The sequence below is a fragment of the Prionailurus viverrinus genome, chromosome C1, assembly GCF_022837055.1.
Source record: "Prionailurus viverrinus isolate Anna chromosome C1, UM_Priviv_1.0, whole genome shotgun sequence".
Lineage (NCBI taxonomy): Eukaryota > Metazoa > Chordata > Mammalia > Carnivora > Felidae > Prionailurus > Prionailurus viverrinus.
Genome location: NC_062568.1, coordinates 56329445 through 56344329, shown reverse-complemented (window position 1 = coordinate 56344329; position 14885 = coordinate 56329445). Strand labels below are relative to the sequence as shown.

At 37.1% G+C, this 14885-nt stretch overlaps 1 protein-coding gene across 2 annotated transcripts in view; it reads left to right on the top strand.

Moving 5' to 3' along the window:
* METAP1D (methionyl aminopeptidase type 1D, mitochondrial) overlaps positions 1-14885 on the top strand; it is a 90655-nt gene that overhangs the window by 57402 nt on the left and 18368 nt on the right. The gene's annotated exons all lie outside the window — the stretch shown is intronic.

The window sequence follows — 14885 nt, the reverse complement described above, 5'->3', positions numbered from 1 at the left end:
CTTACCTAAATGCTCATCACTGGTTAAAAAAAGTGCTATGTTACCCATCGATTTGAAGGAATACTATGAAACGAATAAAACAACCCAAGAGGCCTAAAAAGAATTGTGTAGCTCTGTATTTGTTGTTAAAGATGGATATCTTCCATATATTGTAGAGAGACGTTAATTGCTTTCAAAAAAGCAGCTTAACAAAACTACGTGTACAAACTGAATATTTATAAAATATGATACATTAATATGAAATGTAATAGCAATATATTAATGAATACTTAGAGAAATGTTCTAAAGTGTGTTTGCAGCGGTCATCTCAGGAAGCTTTTTACTGTTCCTAACTTTTACTGTTTATGCTGTTTTAATATTATAAAAATAATTAATACCACACGCATACCATTTTCATAGTAAGAAAAACAAAACAAAAAATAACAAGAAAAACAAAACATGGGCTTTCCATGGACTATGGCTCATTCTGTGTGGTTTCAGGAGAGGACAGAGCACATCCACTCAAGAGGATGACCTTTGAGAAGTGGGTTTGGAATGAAAAAATTAATGCTAGACACTGTCTTCTTCACAGCTGCTGAAGACCCACTAAAGAGCTTCCATTGGGAAGATTGTATGTCACGTCCATACTTGTTATTAGAAAGCACTTGGTCATAAGGAACAAAGTAGGATGATTGTCCGGAATAGTATTCTGGCACACTGAATAGCCACATAGACCAAATCATCCCTCGGTCAGACCCAGTGTAAAGGTCAGTCATGACAATGAAAGGCAAAGGGGCTGTGGAGTTGTTGTTGGTGAGCTCACACCTATTATTTCCATGTTCCTTACCAGGTCCTTTTGACTCAGGGCTGGAACAAAATGATTTGCAGCTATTTCTAAAAACTGGTTCTGCTTTTTCTTTTTCTCCTCTCCACTTCCTAGGAGCCATCAGCAGGTAAAGACAGGATTATTGTCCATAGTGAGGGCAGTGTCCTCATTTGTGTTGTGGTATATTTTTATAGACACCATACACCTGACACTATCCTTAAGCCCAGTCTCATTTGCGGCTGGGCTCCCCAAATTTTATTCTTCTCAAATGAAAAAGTTTTCATAGATTTCTATCTAATGCTTTAAAAAAAAAAATTACAGTTTGGTATCTCAGAAATCTGTCCCTGTGGGTGTTCACTTGGATTCTGAAAATGGAGCTAGGTCTTGAAGTGGTTTCTGAATAAATAATGAAACATGTGTTTAAAGTCTGTAACTCTTCCTTCTGCTTAACCACATCCTAGATAACCCGCCAATGGTAAGTGTCATTTGTGTGAATAGATTCTCTAGTTTTAGTTTTCAAGGCCCTTTTTCTTATTCTAGCTGTCCGAATGATTAATGTGACTAGGAAAATACTGTTGACCCATTTAAATCATGTCAAACAACATCCAGTGCTCATCTACATAATGAAATACACACTGAACATTACATCTTGAGTGTGGGAGCCAGTGAACTACAAAATAATGTTTTACTCATGTAGCTTATAAAATAAAATATAAGACATTATGACTAACTATAGCATTAAATATTAAACTATTCAAATGGTAACTGTCAGCGAAAATCACCTGTAAACTGAAACAGCTAATAGCATTTCTGCTTTTATAGTTAATTAGAGGAAGTGGGGGTGGTTGCATGCAACAGTGTGAGTTTAAGAAAAGTCTTTATGTCAAAGCACGTTTTAATATTATTTGACTCTTATGAGATTTGTTGTGTATAGTTGAGTTTTTTCAATTGTTAATCAGTGGTTGTGAAAATAACAGTTTGCTGAAAAATTAAAAAAATTGTTTGACATTTTTATCATGGTTTCATTAAATTGGTCCCTGAATAATTTTAAAAGCAGCGAATTTATAGTTGAAACTATTTTGATCAATGATCAGATAACAAAGATAAGCTTTGACTGCTTTTACAATATTTAAACTTTGTAAGGACATCATTTGCACAGTGTTTAAATAAATGCAAATTTTAAAGGCACTGAATTTAGGCTATTAGGTTTCCATGGTTACACCTTTCCAAGTTATTTTGTGTACTGTGTAAATAGGTCTGTGAGTCACTGATAATTATTTGTTTTTTTGTTTGTTTGGTTAGTAATTCTGTGTGTAGCTGAATTTAATACAGTTCACATGGCTTGCTTTGGTTTATGTATATTTTGGTGTTTGTGATTGACAGTGATTGAGCATTTCTTATGGAGTGCTTGCCTTTTTTGTCATAAATGATGTATGTTGGTGGTGCTTGAAATGTAAATAAGTTCTTCCTGTATCACTGTTTAATAAACAGGAATTTTTATGCAAAGAAGACTTCTTGGTACAATAAACAATAAGGTTTGGTGAGCTCTAGAATGTTTCTATTAAATAGTTGCACACTGAAACAAATATATTGAAAACCTTACAAACTTTAAGTGATTGAGTTTACCAAGGACAATGTAACAATTTATGGATAAACACAATATGGACTGAACACTGTTTAGTAACAGAATAAAAAATAGCATCTTCTGTCACTCTTAAAATTGTTTGTAATAGTGAGCTTTATAGGGAATGTCTTCAATGCCAAGTAGAATCTTTCTAAAACATGATTTCTCCTATCTCACCTTTTGCACAGATATCAAAACTATTCTGTATACTAATGTGTTTGGAATGATATGATTCTTGAGAAAAACTGGGGTCTTTTATGCCTCTGAATGGAAAAAGAGATTTTCCTTAGACTTCACCATTAGCCATCAGGATTCTAGAAAGGAAGGCCTCACCAAGAATTCTCAGAAAAATGTCAAAATTAGGCTGTGCATAATTCATCCTAGTGAGTCTGACTCTTCTCTCAATACACTACAGTCATGAGATGCTATCCGGTTTGTAAAGTATTAATACATCTGCAGCCCCCATTGATGGTCAGGATGGTCCTATAATGAAGGCAGGAGAGGCCCTGTGCTCTGGATAGCGTGGTTTTTAAGTAGCAGCTCTGAGACCCAATCTAGGATCTTATGAATACTTTGTGAGTGGCCAAAGCACATTTTGAAATTCGGGCTGGTTTCTACCTACTGATTAGTCCATTTTACAGTGCCCTCCTTCCACCATACAACCTATGATCACAATTGCAATTTATCAAGTGCTTACCTTGTGTCCCTTTCCATACCTCATGTCGTACAATTATCAAAGCAGCCCTGTGAAGAGGGTATTACTGTTCCTGTTACCGGATGAGGAAACTAAGGCTTAGAGTGTTTCACTAACTTGTCCAACTGAACCAACTATTGCTCAAAGAAGGAAAACCAATTTAAGCAAGAACTCAAATAAATATAATGCCACGTGCATTCACAAACAAAATATAAATTTTTTTTAAGTTTATTTACTTATTTTGAGAGAGACAAAGACAGCACGAGTGGGGGAGGGGCAGAGAAAGAGGCAGCTAGAATCCCAAGTAGGCTCCACACTGTCAGCATGGAGCCTGACATGGGGCTTGAACTCACGAAACCGTGAGATCATGACTTGAGCCGAAACCAAGAGTCAGATGCTTAACCAGCTGAGCCAACCATGCACCCCTAGAAAAATTTTTTAAGTTTATTTATTTTGGGAGAGAGAGACAGAGTGAGAGCAGGAGAAGGACAGAAAGAGAGAATCCCAAAGAGGCTCCTCACTGTCAGTGCAGAGCCCAACACAGGGCTTGAACTCACAAAATGTGAGATCATGATTTAAGCCAAAATCGAGTTGGATGCTTAACAACTAAGCTACCCAGGTGTCCCTCAAATGTTTAAGTTCCATAGTATTTACTTCTTTTTACCTCCAAATTGGCTGTGTTTTATTTAGGCATGTTAGGGTTGTTTTTCTTTTTCTAACATTCCACTAAATGTTCAATACACCTCACATTAGACAATAAACATGTTTCAAATATTGTATACATCAGATGTTTTGGTATTGTGGTTATATTGAAGATGTTAGTCTAAAACTGAGATGATGAGGGCACCTGGGTGGCTCAGTCGGTTGAATGTCCAACTCTTGATTTTGGCTCAAGTCATGATCTCATGAATTTGTGGGTTTGAGCCCTGCGTCAGGCTCCTCACTGTCAGAACGGAGCCCTCTTAGGATTCTCCCTCTCTCCCTCTCTCTCTCTGACCCTCCCCCCTCATGTCCTCTCTCTCTCTCTCAAAATAAATAAACTTAAAAAAAAAATAAAAATGAGATGAAATAAATAAGTAAAAATGAGATCATGAATTTGTCATTCCACCAAATGTGAATAATCTTGGTCAGCTACGGTTTTCAAGTAATACTGTTTTCAGATTGAAAAGCAGCCTGCTTAATACAGATAGAATACATGTTTTGTTAGGGGTGATGTGATAGTTTTAATTTTTTTTTTTTTTAATTTTTTTTTTCAACGTTTATTTATTTTTGGGACAGAGAGAGACAGAGCATGAACGGGGGAGGGGCAGAGAGAGAGGCAGACACAGAATCGGAAACAGGCTCCAGGCTCTGAGCCATCAGCCCAGAGCCTGACGCGGGGCTCGAACTCCCGGACCGCGAGATCGTGACCTGGTTGAAGTCGGACGCTTAACCGACTGCGCCACCCAGGCGCCCCGATAGTTTTAATTTTTAATCTTAATCTTCAGTGCAAAAATAATGGTCTTATAGTTGAGCATTCGTTAAACAAAAAAAAAGACAAGGAAGAGTTTGTAAGTAGGCTTCTGTGGGACTCCTTTTAAGCCTGTACCATTTTAATGCATTGCACTTTTTGCATTCATGCCTAAAGCTGTGGAGTGATTATTCACATGGTTAACTAAGTCTGTACGGTTTAATTGAATATAGAACTATTTGTGGCAGCATAACTACATCAGTCCAAACTTTTTCTTTTAGTAAAGAGGTTACTGTTTATTTTCTCTTTATTTTTCTTGTGAAAATAACCCCTTGGTGAGTAATCTTGGCTTCTATTGTTTAAATCTATATAATCTCAACTGCAGAAGGTTAGAAATATATTGTTTTCCTGGACCTTTAGCTTCCTCATTTTGGGTTGTGATTATTGACCTACCTACATACCTATCACTCCTGTTGCCTGGTTACAGAGCAGAAACAAAACTCCCGAAATTGTCAAAATACCATGGTAGAATTTATATTTAAATGTTTTCTTTTTATTTCATGCCTTTCACTTGGAATTGTACAGTGAAACATTCTCAGAAAAATATTATGATGTAAAAAAAAAAATTTTTTTTTTTTTTTTGGTGTTGATAATGCAGTTTTGGTCGAAGCTCTGAGCTATTTTATACCAGTTGTTTGCATAAATAACTTTAAATGGTTCATAAAAAGATAGAAAAATGCACCCAAAAATATAACTAGAGCATGTTGCATATAGAATTCAGTTGACACTATTGTAAGATGAGGACTAAAATTACACTCTTTTCAAATGCTTTAATACAATTGAAAATTTTTCATGATAAAGTTGTGCCTTTGATCACAAACTGTAACTCCCAACGTCTTCTATTAAAGGGTATTGTTATCCAAATAAGTAATATTTTGAGTAGTGTTTTATATGACAGTAGTATTTATAAAGTCTTTTTTTAATTAAAGAAGGACTTTCTTACTATATCATTTTTTAAAACTCATGATATTTTTATATGAACTTTCTCTAAAGTTGAATTCCATGTGTGATTTCTGTGAAATTGCTCTTTCTGATTCTTATTTATGTGCTTTAATACAGAATTTTTCTATGTTCCTCTTCTGTAACCAAATTGTGTGGTAACAGGAATGCTTCTTTTGAGAAATTTTGGAAGGTGGAAGTTTGCCAGATGTTCTGCACTAACCTACCTAGAAGAGTTACATTCTCTGGGTATCAGGAGTGTGTGAATTTCTTTCTTCTTCCTTTGATGAAATGAACATTTGCTTTTGGTTCGTTTTGGTGTTGTACTTCTACTCTCATCAGAGTTTGCCTTTTATTCTGTATTTAAACGATATCACGGCATCCAGAAAATCTGGCAAAGAAAATGATATTTTGATGACATTTTCCACAGGGCTCAACTAGAATGAATTATTACATTTTAACCACAGCCCTAATAAACAGCTCCTTTATTTCCCCTGGAAAGACACAATATTTCTTTGTCCAAGAAGTTGCCTGAGTATATGTATTGTTGAAGTGCTAAAAAGCTGCTTTTCTCTAAACTTTAGCTGAGAGACAATGGGATTTTCTAAGCATATACTATTGCAGTGTGACTCAATATTGTATGATTCTAAAAATGAATTTAGATTTAAATTTTGAAGTAAACATTTTTTACCCTAAATGGAGAAAATTCACACAACAGCCCTATTTCCTTCTATACATTAGTCATTTCCACGTAACTTCCACTTATCCACCAAATGATCTTTCAGTTTTAGATTTTGAGTTCTTACTCTAATCTTTGACTCCCCTCCCCCACCTGTGGTTGGGCCAGCCCAAAGGAATTTTTTTCTAGGCCCACAAATATAAGTCTACTCTATTAACTAGGTTTTGTTTATTGATAATGTGTTTGCAGACTAGGTTGGGGGTGTGTTTGTCTCCCAAGAAGAGGGGAATGCTTTTCGTTTCAGTCACATATTCCTGGGTGTTGGTGGTATATACATTAATGAATAATCACATATCATCCAGTTGGCTTTTGTAAAGAAGAAAATGCAGTGTTTTCCCAAACCCATTTCTGAGCTTGTCATTGTCGTTATACTCTATCATTTGCTATTGCTGAATTTTTTAAAAGGAGGAGGGAGGTAGCATGGAGCCAACTTCCTGATGGAGCCTTGGGGAAGGTCATGTTTTGCTGTGACCTGGGCATCATTCTTGAATGTTGTTATTATTGGAGGAGGGTGCCCTCAGGCCACCGCCCTTCCTTTCCCCAGAAGTGCTCTCTCACTGTGGCTGACTTTCTAGCTCATCTTCTCTAGAATCAGGACTCCTGGGCTTTGGCTTATGGCTTGAGGGTGAGTTCTGACATCCATAGGCTAGTACCTGTGAAGGCTACTATTTCTCCTTCCTTTGCTTACTTTTATTGGTAGTAGTGGCCCAGTTCTGTTTTCATCTGACAGGATGCAGCCTCCTAACAATCGCAAATTTAGAGCTTTAAAGCAACCAGGACAAATGTTTATGTGTCAGCATAAAGTGATTTGTGATTTTTTTTTCACTTAAAATAGTTTACACATTTCTTTTTAATTCGTGTGAAATCTCTGTTACTGCGTTAGTAGTCTTAGCTATAACATACTTCAAGGACACACTATTGGATGTTAAGTAGAATCTTTATTTCAGACAAGTATCTATGCCAGTGTATTTTAGACTTGACTTTGTGCTTTATTTTGAACATTAAAGTAAATAATCTGTTTTCCAACACCTGCATAATTGGGCCTGCATCCTCTTTAGAAATGTTGTTTAATAAACACTGTTGCTTTATCATCCAGAGGCTATTGCCAAATGCCGTTAATCAGGCAAAAGAAAAGGAAAAAACAAGTTTTGGGGTTTTTTTTACAGTTTTGTAAAACAGATCCACACTTCTTCTCATGGTGACATCTTAGCTTGAAATCCAGGAAGCAGTGGTGTATGGTGTCCATATCCATGATTTCCTGAATTGGAGAAAAAGTGTGGAAAGCATCTGGGGAAAAGGAGGCTCTTTACCAGCTTGTTTCCTGTAAGCTCAATTGGAAGACCTTGTCTGTGCAAATAGATTTCAAAATAGAGCCTGCCCTTTGACTGTCTCCATAATTACATGGCTCACTCTGTATTTTATTTGGCAGCCAGAACAGTTAACCCCTGGAAGGAAGGGGCTGATGGCATGGCCAGCTTGGCTCCCCAGACGTGTCCATGGGAATGAATAAACCACTGTTTGGGGAAGCCCATAGCAAAAAACACAGCAGAACAGTCTTCAACTGAATTGAAACTTTTAAAAAACAAGTTTAATAGTGTTTATTATGATTGGTTTAGAAAGTTACTTTGTCCTTATTGTGTAAACTGTAGAGAGGTATTAATTGTTTAAAAAAAATTGGGAGTTGGGGGAGTTCCTGTTGCTTTGATGTAATCAACATCTGTCAACAGAATGAATTTGCTTTTGTTTAGTTTCAAGGGCCCTTGTCCTTTAGCTTTGCCCAATCAGTATCTGCTTCAGCCTGGGGCATTCCCCTAGCTGATTTTTTTTTTTTTTCTTCAACAAATGCACAGGTTATTTCTTGTGAAATGTGAGCTTCTTGTCTGCTTTATAGTCTCCTTGAAATGGGAAGGAACCTTCAATCTTTCTCATTTACTTTTGAAACATGTACATCTTAGTACTAGATTATGAAAATCAATGTGAGTTATATCAAGTGATGCAGACTATTTAATTTTCCTTTCACAACATCTGTGCAAGTTATCAAACCTATCAAGCAGACAGTCAGTGCTTTAGGTCAAGAAATATAAGGCATGGATGCATTTGCAGTGTTCCCTTTTGGACTTGAAGCACACAGTGCTATAAAAGCCTGTGCTCCTACTCTAGGTAATTGGTTGGAGTTCATGAAGTGTGATCTTTCTGTGACTCTAAATCAGCACCTCGAAAATGTATTTCTGTGGTACAGTCCCTTTCGAGCCTACTGTAGGAAGCAATATTTCTAAACAGTTAAAAATATCTCAGTTTGCTGTCACAATGTTACTTTTTTTTGTAAGTCATTGTATTATTTAAGCAAATCGTTTGGTTAAAAATTAAAATTATCAATGATTGTAAAAGCCATATTTGAAAATGAATTAGCAAAACATTGTTTTCTCTCTTAGTAATCATAAATCATTTAAATCTGGCAGGCATTCCCCCCTTCATCCAAAATAATTGCCTCCATTTGTAAAATCAATTAGATGTTGATATGCTATAAATAATAGTTTTGTTACTAGACTTTGGCATTTGATCATTATGAAAAAATATATTCAGTAAGACATTTTACAGAGTGTCTTTTAAATTACATATTATCTCTGGTTGACATTGTTAACTCATGTAAAGTAGTACAGGCTACTTTATTGTGTTGTTTTCTAGCCAGATACTTAATACCTCTGAAATGTAACATGACGGAGGATTGATGGCTGGCTGCAGGGTGAAAGTGCTTCCCTGGAAACATACAATGAAAAATATAGGTGTTGGTAGCCCACACTTGAGTACAAATAAATATACTTTGTTCAGTTTTACAGCTGCTTAAAATAATAAGCATTTTAAATGTCTTTTTGAAAGTTCATTCAGGCCTCTTCCCTAAAAATACTTGTTGGCCAGAAGAAAACTCACATTTTCAAGGATAAAATCGGCTTAATTAAGGGTCATTAGTAGAGGTGCACAGAAAAACCCAGGGCTCAGTGGGTGAAATGGAAGCATTTCATTATGTGGTATAGAATGCATGAGCAGATAACAATTAAAATGGACCCTGAGTAAGAGGCCAGTAAATATAGGGCATGTTGCATGCAGCAACATTAGTTATTTAAAATGAATTCCTCCCTCCATCATACTTGAATTCTGTAATCCCACCTTTCAGACTTCATCTGTAAAGGGAAATAAAATGGAGTTTTTAGAAATTGATGCTATTACCAAATATGAAAATATTTAAAACCATAACTTAGATTTCCATTGCAAATACAAATTTAAAACAGGAAGAATGTGCTGCACTACCCAGAGGACATATACCAATTTCAAAAGACACTCAGGCTGCACAGTGTGCTCCTCCATGGAGTGACAGAAGCAGTTGCCTGTAATTTTCGACATTCAGCTGAAACTAGACGCTGATAGAATTTTTGTGACACTGAAAATAATTCTTACTATTACCTTTGATAACAGTAAATATTCTGGTATTTATAACAAATAACGTATAGATGTACTGCCTGAGGGAACCCTATATAGAGTTTCTGTTACATAATCAACAGTAACAACACTCACTATGATCATTCTTTTAAGATCAAATTAGTCCAAAGCGGCTCCTTGCTGATCTGGGGCTCTCCTCTCCTGAGGTTTCTGATGATTTTCAGTTTGTGTCTCCTTAACCCAGATTGGTCAGCTTGTCCCTTGCAATAATTAGTACGCACCTGAACCTTGTTTCCTGAAAATAGCTTTAACGAAAGGGGGTGTGCGATGCGTCCTAGGTAAATGGTGGTGCCCCAGAGACAGAGAGGCCAGTCCTGTGACTGATGGAAACCTGGCTGGTGTCCCTGCCTGTGATGATGGATGTTGTGCATCAAATTAGCTGTAACATTGACGGTAGCAAGTTGGAAAGTTAGGTGCAGTTGTGATAAGGTATCAGCAGTGCTCTTATTTATTTGTTTCTTTGTTTACTTGAGATATAATTAACATAATATTTGTATTGTACTAATTTCCAGTGTACAAAGCAGGGCTTTTACAAAGAAGAGAAATACAAAGGAAACTCAGCAAACCTTTTCTAGAATAGTATGTAGCAGTAACTATAGTTTGGTTATCCTTCGACCCTGAATATAATTGGTACTGGAGATTTTAATTTTACTCACTCTGCATTTAGAAAATTTGTTAACTACTATTTATTAGTTATAATATGATAAACAAAATAGAGGATTTTGCCCCACCTATTTTTTGCCACATTAATTGGAGGACCATTATCTTCTAAAGGCATGTATTTCTTAAGCCCATTTCTTCATTTCACCTGTGAAAACAGTAGATTTTTTTTCTAGTTTGTAATGAATAGTTAGTGAAATAAACACGGTATGGTACCTTATTATCCTGTTACCTTGTGACAGCATTTATAGGGTGTCTTTTATCAGATTGAAAGAAAAGATTTTGCTTCAAATAAAAAAGTATCATATGAAAGTGGAATTTCTGAGTAGAGTGCAGAACCATAATTGTCAACAGATTGGATATGTTCAGGCTGTGTTCCCAGTGTTTAAGTCATGTGTGGGTGTGCCTGCATCTTTTCGGCAGTGAGCCTATCATTTGGCAGGACAGGTACATTGGCAACACTGTTCATTCTAAAAGTCAATGTCTCAAAAGCCTCAGCCAGATATCCAAGTAGAGGCCTGGTGACTTCGTGCCTCAAGTTTAAGTACATAAAAAAGATTCCCCCTGTAATGACTGTGTACTTGAACTTGATAATGCTGATAAAGATGATCTCTCTATCATGTAATCAGCTGCATTGAAAAAAATCTTCATACGTCCTAAAATTGATCGGCGTCTACATCATCCCATTGCCTGGGATGTAGCATGACAATCAGATGCTGCTGAATGAAGGCACAAATGTCAGAGCTAAAGGAGACCTCAAAGATCATAAAGTACAACTCCCTCATTTTCTTAAGCCTTTCTGTATCAGTGGGCAGCGTCTGAAGTGCTCAGCATAGAGCTTGGCACCAGGAAGCCCTCAACCAATGTTCACTATTATTGTTACTACTTGAGGTCACATAGTTAGGTTTTGGCGGGACCAGGAGCAGAACCATAGTTCCAAGGTGCCATCCGCTGCTCACCCTGGCCCATTTTTCATCATGCATATCACCATCTTATGTAATCTAATGTATTTGTTGGTTTACTTGTTGTCTGTGTTCCGCCACAGAATATAAGCTCCATGAGAGCGGGGACTTTGTCACCTGGTTCAGTCTGCATCCAGAGCATGGCATATAGGAGGAGCTCAGTAAGTAGTTGTTGAATAAAATAATAAATAAATTTAGAGGCCTGCAGGTAAACATGTTGCAGATTTGAGAAGGGAAAGGAAAAAAAAATTAACGCTTATGGAATACCTGCTTTTTAAGATGATTTACATACGTATGTTAGCTCATGCTCACAACAGCCTAGTGTAGAGGAAAGCACTGTTCTTCCCATGTAATGGTGAAGAATGTGGGGCACAGAAGTTCTGGTAACTCAGATCTGTCTGACTTCAAAGCTCCTGCTATTTTCACTACTACAATGCCTCCCAATTAGGTCAGATCTAAGAATTTTCGTGAAAAGTACCTTCATTCTAAATGTTGGATGGTCCCATGTTTATTTTTTCATAATTTTTCAAAAAAACTTTCCTTTAAATCTAATCCCTGAGGAAAAAAAGAAAAGCATGCTATCTACTAGAGCCCCTGCACACTATAGAAAGGCATCTAGGAGTGGCAGACACAGTCCTTGGTTTGGTGGCAGGGGATGTGGAGCCTTAGGCCCCCCATTGACCACTAGAGGTGTGAGTCTTAGTTCCTCATCTGTAAGATGGTGCCATCAACAGCCGCCTGCCTACCAGACAGAATTGGTAAGGAAAAGATCGTGTATGTAGAGCACCTAGCACTGAACTTCATTAAAGAAAGTGGCCATTAAATGTTAACCACATTATTATTGTTACTAATTCCATTAGTGTTACCAGAACAGCAATCATAACGCATACTTTCCTCCAAAGGGAAATACTTACAACCTTGTGTCTTGTCTGTGATCCTATCTAGGGATGCAGTTAGGGAGCCTGGAGTCATCGGTTGATTCCACCTAAGCCTTTGCTTTAGCTGGGATCCAGATTTTCTGTTCCATATCCTTAGACTGCCAGCCAACTTCTGTCAGCCACCTCACCGAAGCCTGTGTTTGGTCAACAAAGGGAGCAGGGCTTGAGAGAGTGGATGGATTAGGTCAACCCAAAACCACTTTTGGAAAAATAACCTAATGGTAGTACCTTTTAATAGTTTTGTAATGCCTTTATGTTTTCTGGATGTTTTTCGTGTGTATGAGAAAAATAATATATTTTGGGGAGGCAACTTGACCTGCTTTCTCACAGCTTTGGGACTTACTACATGTCCCTGGGGAAGTTACTTACCTTTGGGTGCCTCAGTATCTTCAACTGTGAAATGGAGCAATAACAGGTCACAATGCATAGCGTTCTCATTAAGATTCAGGAGCTAACATATGTAAAGTGCCTAGTACAGTAATTGACCCATAGTAAGTGCTCAGTATTAGAAGCTATAATGGAGCACATATTTTCTTTCTCATTTTACTTTTTAAGCGTTCTTGAAGGAAATACCATTTATTAGAATGCAAAGTGTTTTCACATACTTTTTCACATATTCTAATTAATTCTCACCTGAGACTCAAAAGAAGAAACTTGATCAGGGCCAAACAGCTACTGAGTGATAGAGCCTAAGTGAAAGTCCAGCTTCTGCTTTCCAACCATCTGCTTTTCCTAGGAAAATGCCCTGCCCCCATATACCAGTTGACAGTCCTAGAGCTGGTGGTGGTGTCTTCTGGAAATGTACAAGCTTCAGGGAATATGTACCTGCCTCTATTTAAAAGAACTTTTGATATTTAAAAGAAGTGGTATTGCTGCATTTTGTCTAGTATTTGGAATTGTTTAAAATAACACCAAAACGATTCTAGAAATTTGATTCAACACAATGACATTCAACTTTATGGAAGAACGTAATTGAGTGAAACTTAGGACACTGAATCACTGACCACTGGGGTTTGTTTGTGTCCGTGCCGTTTTCCAGTTCACTTGGAGATCTTGACTTTGGAGGCCAGTACTCACCAGCAGTTCACGTTTCTATTATGTTTCACAGCTGAAATGTTACTCTAGGCCAGTAATTCTCATACTTTAATGGGCAGGAGAATCACCCTGAGGGCTCATGAAGGCACAGATTGCTGGCCTCATGCCAAAGTTTGAGTCAGTAAATTGAGAAGGGGTCTGATATTTTGCATTTTTTCCCATGTGGTGTTGATATGCTGGTCTAGGTACCACATTTTGAGAAGCAGTGCTCTGGACCAGAAGTTGATGAACTTCTGTAAATGACCAGATAGTAATTATTTTGGGCTTTGTGGGTCATACAGTCTCTGTCACAAGTACTCAACTCTGCCACCGTGGCTCAAAGCAGCCATAGATAATTATAAGCTGTGTTCCAATAAACCTTTATTTATGGGCATTGAAATCTGAATTTCATATGATTTCACATATTAAAAAATATTATTTTCTTATTTCTTTTTAACCATTTAGAAACATAAAAAATCACTTTTAGGTTATGGGCTGTACAAAAACAGGCAGCAGGCCAGATTTGGCCTTCGGGCTATCGTTTGCTGATCCCTGATGTGCAATTGTGACATGTTGGGGAATTTTCAAACTATTGTTTTAATTATAAAAGTAATGCAAGTAGATGGCTTAAAAAGTGGATGGTTAGAAGTATAGAAGAAGATAAAATGAATCAGGAAGTCTTCCTCCCCACCCCCAGCCCCGATCACATGCCCCGCAAATAACCACTATTGATGAGTATCAATTTTCAGAAATTTTATAGGCATATACAAACTTGTATAAATGTATAAATTATTTTTACATCAATGGGTTTTTTATACATATTGTTCAGCATGTGTTTTTTTCCTGACAACGGATGGTGGCTTCTTTACATATCAACACATAAAAATGATTAAGCTTCTTCTCCAATAGCTTCATAGTTTTCTCTTGCGTAGATATACCATAAAGATTTCCCCAGTCCCCCATTGAGGGGAATTTGTGTTATTTCCCTTTTTTTCTACTACAAAGTGAGGGTCCATCTTCGTATATCCATTATTGCATAATACCTGCAAGGTAAGGTCCTAGGAGATGAACTGCTGAGTCAAAGGATATGTGCATTTAAAATTTTTGATAGATGTTTCTAAATTCCTGTTGTGGGTACTTTCGGATCCTGTGTTCATTTTGTTTCAGGGTTACACCCTACACTTCTGCTATTTAGTCTTTATCTGACTTGAGCATTCATCATAGTGAATTTTGGTATAATGCCTCCCTGCACGTGAACTTAACACAGAGTAGTAATCCTATCAAGGGCAAAAAGTGCAGCTGGCAATTTGTCCATGATTCTTGAAAGGAAAACAGCTTTAAAGAATATAAAGCCACCCAAACAGTGCCCTGAATCTAAGGTCATCCGCACATTTGCTGCATAAGGTACCACAACAGAAATTGTTCTTTTTGCAGACCTGGTACTT